General features: G+C 45.5%; 1 protein-coding gene across 1 annotated transcript in view; it reads left to right on the top strand.

Moving 5' to 3' along the window:
• Positions 1–339: 339 nt before the first annotated feature.
• The window catches only part of BMPR1A (bone morphogenetic protein receptor type 1A), a 79,683-nt gene continuing 69,224 nt past the window's right edge, over positions 340–10,798 (top strand). Inside the window, exon 1 of the mRNA XM_051799844.1 lies at positions 340–488. The gene's annotated coding sequence lies outside the window, so the exon portion shown is untranslated. The remainder of the gene's footprint in view (positions 489–10,798) is intronic.

The following is a 10,798-nucleotide window of genomic DNA, read 5'->3' as shown; positions in this document are numbered from 1 at the left end:
GAGGAGCTGCTTGCCCGGGAGAGCCCTGCTGGGCGGCGGGAAGGGATAACGCCGGGGCCCGGCCGCTCGGAGACGGGGCCGGGGGGAGGCAGAGCGAGCCCGGCCGGTCCCTCCCGGCCAACTCTCCCTCGCCGCGGAGCCGCCCCGGCGCCCCCGCCCCGGCACGTGCTGACGGACGGGCGCGCTCCCGCCCCCCCGCGCACCCCCGCCGCGCGCGCGCCCGGCCCGCCGTGATTGGAATCCGGCTCGTTCCCGCCCCGCCCCGCGGGGACGCGCCGGGAGCGCCCGCCGGGACACGGAGCCTGCGCCGAGCCCGCGCCGCCGGCCCGGCCCGCCCTCCTCCCCCGCCCGACACGCACCCGCCTTCGCCCCCGTCCGAGCGCAGCCGTCGGGGCCCCGGGAACGGCCCGCGGAGCGCGGCGGGGCGCGGCCCCCCCTCCCCGTTCTTCTTCCCTGCCCGCGCCGAGGATGAGGAGCCCCCACGGCCGGTGAGTGCGGGCCGGGCCGCGGAGGCCTCGCCCGGGCGGGGAGCGCCGGGGCGCCCGGGCAGCGCCGCGCCCGCTCCGAGTGCCGGCCGGGGGGCGCGGGCGCTCCCTGCGCGGCGCTGCCCCGGCCCTGCCCGGGCCGTGCCCGGCGGGGGCTGCGCCGTCGAACGCGGGTCCCCGCGGCGGTGCCGCCGCCCCGGCCTGGCTCCCCCGGGCCCGGGGGGCGCCCCCGGCCCTTCCCGGCCCTTCCCGTCCCCACCGTGGCGCTGGGGGCGCTGCGGCCGCGCCGCGGGGCCGCGGGCGGGGGTCGGGCCGGGCCGGGCCGGGGGCGCCGCGGGGCCCGGCGGGTCCTGCGTGGGCAGGGCCGGCGCGGCGCTCCCCGGCCCGGCGCTCCTTCCCCGCTTCCCTCCCTCCCTTCCCGGTGTTGTAATCCCGGGCCCGCTGCCGAGCGGCCCCGGCCGGACCGGGCGGCGTGGGAAGGGTACGAGCAACGAGGTGCTTCGCCTCCCTTTTGTGCGAGCCTTGAGCAGAGCCGGGCGCCTGCTTTCCCAGTCGGGTTTTACCGGCGTGTAACAAAACGCCGTCTGAAGAAATAATAACCCCTAATTCTCGCCCGTACCTTGGTAGTGAAAGATGGTGCTGTTGAGGACCGGCTAACAACGCTGTTTTCATAACTGATTACAAAATCTATTGAACGGGGTTCAAAAGCATGAATGGCTTTTTACCACCTTTCAATCAACCACCCTCTGATGTTGTTTTGGTAAAATTAAGAGTGAATTCAGCAGCAGGGAATGGCAGTAAGTTGTGGTATTTCCTTTCAGCAGTCGCCTGTTACTTTGTGTCAAAAGTAGTGTGATGATTCTTCCCAGTGTAAATTGATTCCCTCCGAATTTACATATTTTGTTCTCTGCTTACAGGTAATTATCTTTGCGTTCTTTTATCAAGTTAGTGCGCTAGGGATTGTTCAGGCCTGTTACCTGCAGGGATAGGGAAGCTGCTTTTGTAGGCAAGGAAGACTTGCCTGAATTGCAAGGCTTGCCTGGTTTGTAGTAGAACCCAGTCCCGGAATGAAAGGCTAACATGAGACGATGTACATTCAGAGACTTTGTCCAGTCCATAGCCAGAAATACCCCATATTGTGGCATTTGTAGCACTCTGGACTCTTGCTGGCAACGTATTGGTCTTTTGTTCTTGTACTTTAGTTCCTTTTGTAAGTTTTTCTTAGGTTATGCACCACGTTTTGGGGAGAGAGTGTGTATGTACGTGTATTTTATATTTATTTACATAGAGACATACAACCTGGTAGGCTTTGAGTTCTGGTTGGAAATGATTCAACTCAGTCCTCAGAATGCCCTGCTGGCTGCTCTGTCCCAGGGACAATGAATGTGTGTGGCTGGATGTGTGGCTGAATTATTTTTGTTCCCTCAATTGTGAAGTAATTTAGGTTTGAAAGCGAGCTCTGCACGTTACCTGCTTGAGCCCCTGTTCAAGGTAGAGCAGAAAGCTGTTGGTAAATTGCAATCCTGAAATAGCACGTTACTGGGAATTCGTTTAGCAAATATGTGTTTAGTGAAACACTATAGAGCTGGAGCACGGAATTTCTTTAAAGTCATTGCATGGGTCCCAAATCCTCATGTTTTGGACACTGCTGTGCAAGATCCTCACAGTGAAAACTGTGTGCTTTGTTACGAGAATCAAAAATACTGACTATGGCAGAGTGTGTGAGTGGTACATGGGCTTTATTTGGATACCAGCACTTAGGAATTAAGGATTTAAACTGTAAGTGATATAACCGAAGTAATAACTTTGGTTTTATAGTAGTTGTATTTATCGAACCTACTCCAAGTCAGGGCTAACAAATTTTTGGTTTGGGATCAAATATGGTGCTTGTTCAGATGTGCAGTAAACAATGCCTGCTAACTTCTTCCAAAATGGACATATGTTTGCAATGGATAAGCATTACTCTGGAGTGAAATGCCATGGAGTACTGCACTGCAAAGGGGAAAAGATTTCAAAGAAGCAATGAATAGCTTTGTCTGCTTCCCAGAGTCCTGAAAGGCAGGCAGATAATAGATGATTTAAAAAAAAAATTATTTATTTTCCTCGGGTTTAGAATTGTGAATTGCTAATACTGGATTTGTTCAAGAAGCAATATACATATTCTGTGGTTATGGAATATGAAAAAAGTAGGAAACTACTTGTTACATATTTATTAACTTATATTTTTACAACAAAAAGTCAGTGCAGGGTATCTTCATAGAATCACAAAATCATTTGGGTTGGAAAAGACCTCTAAGATTATTGAGTCCAGCCATTAACCCATCACTGCCAAGTCCATCACTAAACCATGTCTCTAAGTATTTAAAAACAAAAAAATGGTTGTGAAAACAGTGATCCTTAATATGTCTAAATTAATGGAATCTCTCTTAAAGAGAACTTCCAAGGTGTGGTGTGGCACAAAGATATAGATAGGAGGATCTGAGCACATCCCCTTCACAGAAGGGACCAAAGAACAGATATCAGTGCTTGCACTGATTTTGCCATAGCCAGGTTTTCCAAGAGAAACACACCCACCTCCCTCAAAGCCCTTAAAAGCAAGCAAACCAAAGGAAAAGATTCCCTCCTTTTCTGTCTTGTTGACCATTGTGGCTGGTAACTTTTATGCTGAGAACAGTACCTCTTTCCAAGGGCAGGTGAGGGTCTAACACAGTAACTTCTTTGGTAAATTGCTGAAAAGTGGATGGATGAGTGAGACCAGGGAAAGTTTTACAGGTGTTTGTTTCTCTCTGCTTATGTCAAGCATCAGTTGAAGATCTGTCCTTTCTCTCTGGATATCTGGGAAAGCATCAGGTATTTCTTGGTTCCTCTGTAAAAAGAGGGCATATTTTCAGTTCCTGGGATTTCTTCACTTCTGTTTCTTATCGTACTGTAAGATATCTTATCTTATTGTCGTCTGTAAATAAATGATAGAAGGAACTCAGTAATTTAAAAGCATGTGACATCAGAGTCGTGTGTGGGTACAGATGGAATACTTGGAGCCTTGTTTCATTTGCTTCCTTTGTTTCATGTTCCCCCAGTGCAGGACTTGGGGGTGGACACAGACAGGTTTTTTCCTTTCACTGCTGCTGTCTCAGGGGTTCCACTTTTTTCTTGGGCAAGATCTGCAGAACCCTCTGCAGTTGCCCCACCACACTTGTGCTGATGGTTCCCAGTTGCCATGATGTCTTCTGTGCCTTCCACGATGGTGGTTGCTTTAAAGGGAAAATGGGATTGCTTTCTGCTGTGAAGTCTGTTGAGAGCTTGCTACTCTCAGGCAGAAAGTAGTTTGACTTGTACTTAAAAACGTTTAAAACTGACAATGAATGTAAAACTTAACTGGCTGTATGATGTCCTTTAACAATAGTATGGAGACTACAGTAGGTGATCCTTGGAATTGGGTAAAAAGTTGAAATTGTCACCTAATTTTACTTCATTTTACAGAAAACATGATTTTAGCTTTCAGAATGCTCTTATTGAGAAGATCTGTGGAATAGCTATTTTGTGAGGGATTCAGCCCAGCAACATCTGTGCAGTACCTGGTACTCAGGGTGTGTAAATCCCAGGAGGTTTAGTTTGCTAAAACAAGTAGCTGGCCCACCACTGACCAGGCAGTCAACTAGGGGACAAGCTGCCAACTTACCAGGATAGTCCTCATTGTGAGTTGGCTTCCCAGCACTTCACTGGGTATGTTTACAAAGCATATTAGGTGTATTTGATGTCCATTTCCCATCCCTCCCCAAAGCAAAACAAAGCAATTATTCTACTAGTCTTCACTATATACTTTGAATTTCATTGTTGTAGGTTCACGGCAGTGAAGCACTTCAGGTTGTTGTGTATTTGATATGTTGAGAAGAACTTCATGTTGTGGTAGTGATAAGATGCACGGGTTTCTGGTTATGACTCAGTTGTTTAAGCTGTGCACAAATGGTGTGAGAAATATGGCCATTCTGTTCCAGGTTTATAATCCAGATAGTTTGATTTCTTGCCATTTTTCTGACAGGTGCCTTGTAGTTGCTGCCCCATTTCATTTGAGTTCTGTGCATTTCAGTCAGGATTGCTACTGTTTTGTGATGGTCGGGTTAGCAAAATTCAAAACAAGTATTAGAGTAGGAAAATAAACTCCATGGTTGTGATAATATTCCCAGATCGTTTAGGCACAGTGAAAGGAGGAGCCACACCAAATCCTTACTGAAGGTGGGGTGTGTTACTGCCTCAGAATTTCTGCAGTGACACCTGTTGTTTCAGTGAAAGTGATTGCCTTTGTGGAGCTCTCCTGTGAGTCACCAGCTGAGTCTGGAACCTGAGTTCTGTACCGAATTCACAGGTGACTCTTCACTGGGGAGGGGGGAAAGTGCTCTGAGTAGCATGAAGGGTGTGGACTTGCAATGTTTTGAAAGGTTGTGATAAGACAAAAACCTGTGTAGTAATAGTTCACAGGGTGCATACCTGCAGCATGTGGCTGATTGCTCTGATGCTCACTTCTCCCCCCAGATACAGAGGAAAATAAAGTAGGTTTAAATGCAATTATAGTATGTGATGAGTTGTCTGTGCAGTATTGTAGTGTAATTCGCATCAAAACAGCAGCAATGCTTTTTACAAAAATTGAAGATCACTTAAGTTTTCACAGTGCCTCCTCAGATAATTGTATTACATGATGGCTTCAGTCAACTTTATTAACATAAAATGTGGAAGGAACTAGCAATTCTTTGTGTCTGTATTCCCTCAGTTCACCATCTTAAAGAGAAAACTGTCAGTCTTGCTATGTTTTGGTTGATAAAATTGCAAGCAGATGTAGCAGAGATAAGTTAAAGAAATATCAAAATCTCAGAAGATATGCACCAGGATATAAACATGGAAGCCATTTGCTTTTCTCTTCATAATGTTAATTACTAAGAAGTTTTTCTTGATTTGAGAAAACACCACCTAAAACCATTTGTAGGCCTTTATACTTCCTCTGTGAGAGGCTGGTCCCAAACTTGTCTGGAAACCAGTGGACAGAGCTCAAATGACTTTGGAGGACTGAAGTCATCAGGGATTTCACTTACACAAAGAATCAATACTCTGCTGATGAGATTTGTTGTGCAAATTAGTACATTATGTGCTCAGAGTCAGAATTTCAGGGATATGGGAGCGGTGAATAAGCTCAGATATCTTTTTCTAAATTAATGATTCTTTTTCCTCTCCTGTGTTCAGTTGGAAATTCGCAGTGCAGTGGTCAGGCAGAGGCACAGGCCATGTCCCATGTTTTTGTGCAGGGCTACAGAGGGTTTAAAAAGGAAACATAAACAGAAAAGTTGTGAGGAATCATTCAGCAGGAAAAATGGATATTGGAAATATGAAGAACTGTATCATCCCCTTGTCCCCTATGTTGGGAATGAAAGAACTTGGAGAGTAGTATGAGAACAAGAGTGATTTGTTGGAAGAAGGCAGAGCGAACCTCAGTGACAGGAAATGTGAGTGGGAAAACCAGAAAGCTGTGTAAAATGTGCTCCTGCTGGCTGCATGTCCTTCTTTGTGGAAGAGGAGTTAGCCTGTAACAGAGTGCCTTGGAGGAGGTTTCAGAAACTCTCCTGTACCCCCCCGTGTTGTCCAAGGAACAGGCCTTGCAGTTGTCAGATACTGCTCTGGACAAGTGAGAGTTAATTCCAAGAGGGGATTGGGGCAGGGCACAGGAAGGCACTGCCAGCTAATGAGGTGCAGCCCTTCTTAGACTCAGTGCCCCAACCTTCTTCTGTCCAGATTGCTGAAGGGATTTTAGCAGTAATGAAAAATGCAGTAGTGGTACTGAGTGTTGGGCAGAAATGTCCCTGCTGTTAGAAGATAGGGAAAGTTTTACTTTAAAGTATTTTTTAAAACTTATTTTGAATGTCTCCTTTCTTGGAGACAAAGCAAACAATAATACTCACAGGAAAAAAAAGTGCTTTTTTTTGTTTTAATATATAGATGTATTTTTCTAATTTTATCTTCCACATTTACTAGTTCACAATCTTTTTTTTTTTTTCTTTTTGTGAAAATATCCTATGGAAAATTTTCTACAGGAGTATTCTGAAGCATATGCCACTCATTATGATTGAAGATTATGCCCTTTCCCACCCAGGCAAATTATTATTGTGAGCCTAAAATTAAATTAAAAATTGTGTAGGTTTAGTGTCCAATCTGTCACATTTGCTGAGCTGAACCAATGGTCCTTCTAGGGATAATTCTTCTTTAAATCTCATAGTGTAGACTGAAGTTTAAGACAGATAATATTGTATGCCCTAGCTTTCTACTTCGCTTAGATGAATGGAAATTTTTTTAAACAATGCTAATTCCATGTATATATTTTAAAATATTTTATTACTTTTACATTAATAAATTCTTTACTGATACTGGTTTACATAATCTTTGTATGTTTTGTAAAGCTCTCTTAGTACATGGTGACTGACATTTGGGGTTTTTTGGAACTTAAAACTACCATTAATTTATTATAACTCTAAAAAGAATCAAAACCTGGAATGTTATTTTACTCAGAAGTTTAAGGCAGAGGGCTCTGATGAAGTGTAGAAACATCCTCATATAGCTGATATTCTTCAGTTTTCTGCTCTTAAAATTTCAGGGAAGGAATGCAGTTAGGGACTCGCTAATTTGGGTTAAACCAGGAACTGCAAAATAAAACCCGACCCAGACAGGACAGTTTTTATTCAAACCCAAACCTCTGTTGAACTGTCTGTTTTTGTTCCGCCCCTGGCTCCCCCACCTCTCTCCAAATTCACAAGTTTTTAAATGTCGAGATGTTTCTAATTTAGAAAATTATTTTGGTGTAATGAACTAAAACAGAGAAGAGGGGACTAAACTGAGGGAGGTCAAAAACCAGATGGAAATAGAAAATCTGAAAACATCTAGTAAGAAAAAAAAAATCCCCCTTGAAATAATGGAATCTAAATGCTGAAATTATACATCTGCTCGGCAGCTGTGCATTCCTTAGCCAGAGGTTCCGCTGCAGAAATGGCATTACTCAAGTTTTTCTCAAAGTTTCAAATGCTGTTGTATAATATTTACATCTCCAATTCTGTCAGTAATGGTCTTAGGAGCCTGGGGTGGAGGGGGGGAGAATAGAGTTGGAGGGAAGAGCTGATATAAGAATTTCCTTCTTTGTGCTTAAGCATTTGTAGTGTGTATGGTTGTTTGCTACAGTGAAATTCGGTGATTTTCTTTCTTGGTTGTTCTGAATGCTGATGTAAAGGGTGACTTAGTTAATGTAAGAGGCTAAAATGTTTTCTTGCTTTGTAAAAAGATAACAACCAAGGACACTCTTGCTTTGAAGAATTTTAGACAAAATTTAAAAGTTTGAGGTTGTGCAAGATAAATGTCAGGGTTTTCAGAAATTCTGACTACTGTTTTCAAACTGTTTCTGCTTTTGGAAGAAGTAATTGTTTATAGGAAGATATTTTTTAGTATGTGTAAACTGTGTATCTTTGAACAACCAAAGATAAAATAAATCTCGTTCATGGAGAAGAGAAGCTGTGAGTGTGCTGTAAATAGCAATCCTAGGGTCTGCTGAGGATCTGAAAGAGCAGGAGTGGGGCTTGGGGCTCGGGTATCAGGCAGTGTGGGCAGAGGAGCAGTGTCATGGTGAGAAAGGCTTGCTGGGTTTGAGCCCTGGAGAGGAGCCCAGAGCTCTCTTCTAATAGGTTTTCTTACCTGAGATAGGAGCAACAGAACTGTTAATCTCCTTTCCCTATATAACTGCATAGCACCTCTTTCCATATCTATCCATCCACAAGTTATTACTCCATTGTCACTATTGGTTTTTCCCTCCAGCATCTGTAACTTTGTCATGGTGTGAAATGAGGTTTCAGGCTATTAAAGTGTAGCCAGTATGAAGTTTGTGTCTACACAGACTAGGTCGAATACTTTATTTGGATTTCACTCTGTTTTCCAGATGTTGTGGAGAAGACTGGGCACAAACAGGAGAAATTGGAGGTCTGTGTGCAGTCCTGTGGCTGCAGTCTTGTTGGGATCAGAGCTGGGGTGGGACAGCTGGCATGGCTGGAGTGCTGCAGGGGCTGGGTATGGGCCCCCCAGGAAGGACAGGATGGGGTGGTGAAGGGTGCAAGGTGTTGTGGGGTTTTTTGTTGTGAGAGCACCGTGGGAATCCTTGAAGCTCTTCCATTTGGGTGAATGAGGAGTCAGTGGAGAGCTGTGGGTCAGGGTTAGCAGCAGGTTGGCACAGGTGATGGTGGTGGGTGTCTGATTGCCCTCTGTGGTGAAGTGACTGTCTTGGTGAAGGAGTGGAGAGCAGCAGCTGTTGGTTTATAGTGACTTCCTTGGGGTAGCAGCAGTGCCACTTGCAACATCCTCATCAACCAGCTGATGGAAGTACAGACAAATGGACAGTGGGATAAACTGAAAACTGGTTGAGCTACTGGTTGAACAGAAGCCTGAAGTCCAGCTGGAGACCAGCCACCAGCATGTGCCCCAGGGGTCACGGCTGGGTTTGCAGTAAAGTGCAACATCTTCATAAATGACCTGGATGATGGGACAGAGCACAGGCTCAGAACTTTGTAGGCAATATAGAACTGGGAGGAGTGTTTGGTCGGCCAGGTGGTTGTGCAGCCCCTCTCAGGGACCTGCATGGACTGGAAAGGTGAGCAGAGAGGAACCTCATGAAGCACAACGAGGCAAATGCAAAGCCCTGTACCTGGGGAGGTGCCTTCTGGGCTGTGTTAGGGTGGTTGTTGTGGGCAGGTTGAGGGAGGTGATGATGCCCTTCAGCTCAGCACTGGTGAGACACATCCAGAAGGCTCTGGCCAGTTCTGGGCTCCCAGGAAGAGCTTGGCAGGTGCCCCTGTGGCACAGAGGTGCTGGAAGCAAGTGAACGAGGCAGGTTCTATTCTCTGTGTTTGGAAGGAGTGTGGAAGGGGGAGCGGCTTGTGAGGTGGTGAAACTTGTAGCTGATACAGGTACTGCAAACTGGCTGTAGCAGTATTGAATGCCCAGATGATAAAATACCAGATGAGGTACAGTAAGTGCAGTGTAATTTAATTCAAACAGGGGAAAAACAGTAATAGGCTCTAAATTAGGTATTAACACTTGGAGAGATCCTGAATAATTTTCCCAACAGCTCTTTGCTTTGAAGCTCCAACTTCAGATTGAACCTATCTGCTTACAGTGTTGAAATTTTTTTTTCCTCTCTTTCATCTTTTTGGTTGTGTTTCCACTGTCACTTTTGTAATTGTGGCCAGGTAGAAGGTTGGATTTGTTTGCTAATTTAGCTGTAAACTAACCCTAAAAAAAAATCCCCTGGATTTTTCAGTAGTTCCAGCTCACCGTGGTACCATGTGAGGAGTAAGGGGAGAGGAGGGCCAGCACTTCCCTTCTTGCAATCAGCACAGGCTTAAATGAACTTAAGCCAATTTTGATGCAGTATTCTATGGAGTAATTTCAGGTTTTTTAAAAATGTGATTATGCAGCTGTACACATTCATTGTATATGTTATATCTTTCTGGTAACACAATTTTAACAGTCCTATTAAGACTAGAAGGTAATTTTTTTTTTGTTCTGGTTTGTTTTTTCCTTCCTACAGCAGTACAAATAGGATGCAGTACTAAACAGACTTGGGCTTCTTCAGCTAGGGAAAGAGAAACAGTAGAGAGGGAAATGGTGATGGTAATCTATCAAATCTTAAATGAAATTAAGAAACTGATGAATAGTGTTTCACCACTGTTTTTTTTTCTCTGCAATGTAAGGGAATGGCAGGTTTACAAGGGCAGTAAAGTGGGGTGTTTCTTTCCTTCCTCACAGCGAATACTTCAGTCAGGGAGTCACTGCCAGAACAGGTGGCTGTGGATGGAAGGACTGTGTGGATTTGTGGTCACACAGATTTGTTGGGGGATATGTGCACTGATGGCAATAGCACAGGCACTTGTGTCTAGTTGTAGGTCAGGATCTACACAGGTTTCTGGATGGAGCAAGGGAGGACTCTCTTCTTCCTTCTTCCCCGACTGGTCGGATAGCAGGCGGTGTCACAGGCAGAGTGCTTGGCTAGACATCTGCCACGGTGCAGGAGGCTAATTCCTAGGCCTTTTATCACACCCACACGCACCCAGGCACATCAGCTCCTCTGCTCTTGCATTTAGTAGTGTCTGTAACGCCTACAGCCTTTCTTTCATATTGCACTGGCACCCAGCTGCCTTGGTTGACACATTCGTTGGGTTTGCTTTAATGATGCTGCCGTCAAACGTGAAGTAACATGTTTTTTTGTATCTGCCTTATCTTGAACATTTTCTGTTCAG

The sequence above is a fragment of the Manacus candei genome, unplaced genomic scaffold, assembly GCF_025592945.1.
Source record: "Manacus candei isolate 608988 ecotype Guabito, Panama unplaced genomic scaffold, ASM2559294v1 h1tg000050l, whole genome shotgun sequence".
NCBI classification, from domain to species: domain Eukaryota; kingdom Metazoa; phylum Chordata; class Aves; order Passeriformes; family Pipridae; genus Manacus; species Manacus candei.
The sequence above is the reverse complement of the archived record's forward strand: the minus strand, read 5'-3'. Positions and strand labels throughout refer to the sequence as shown.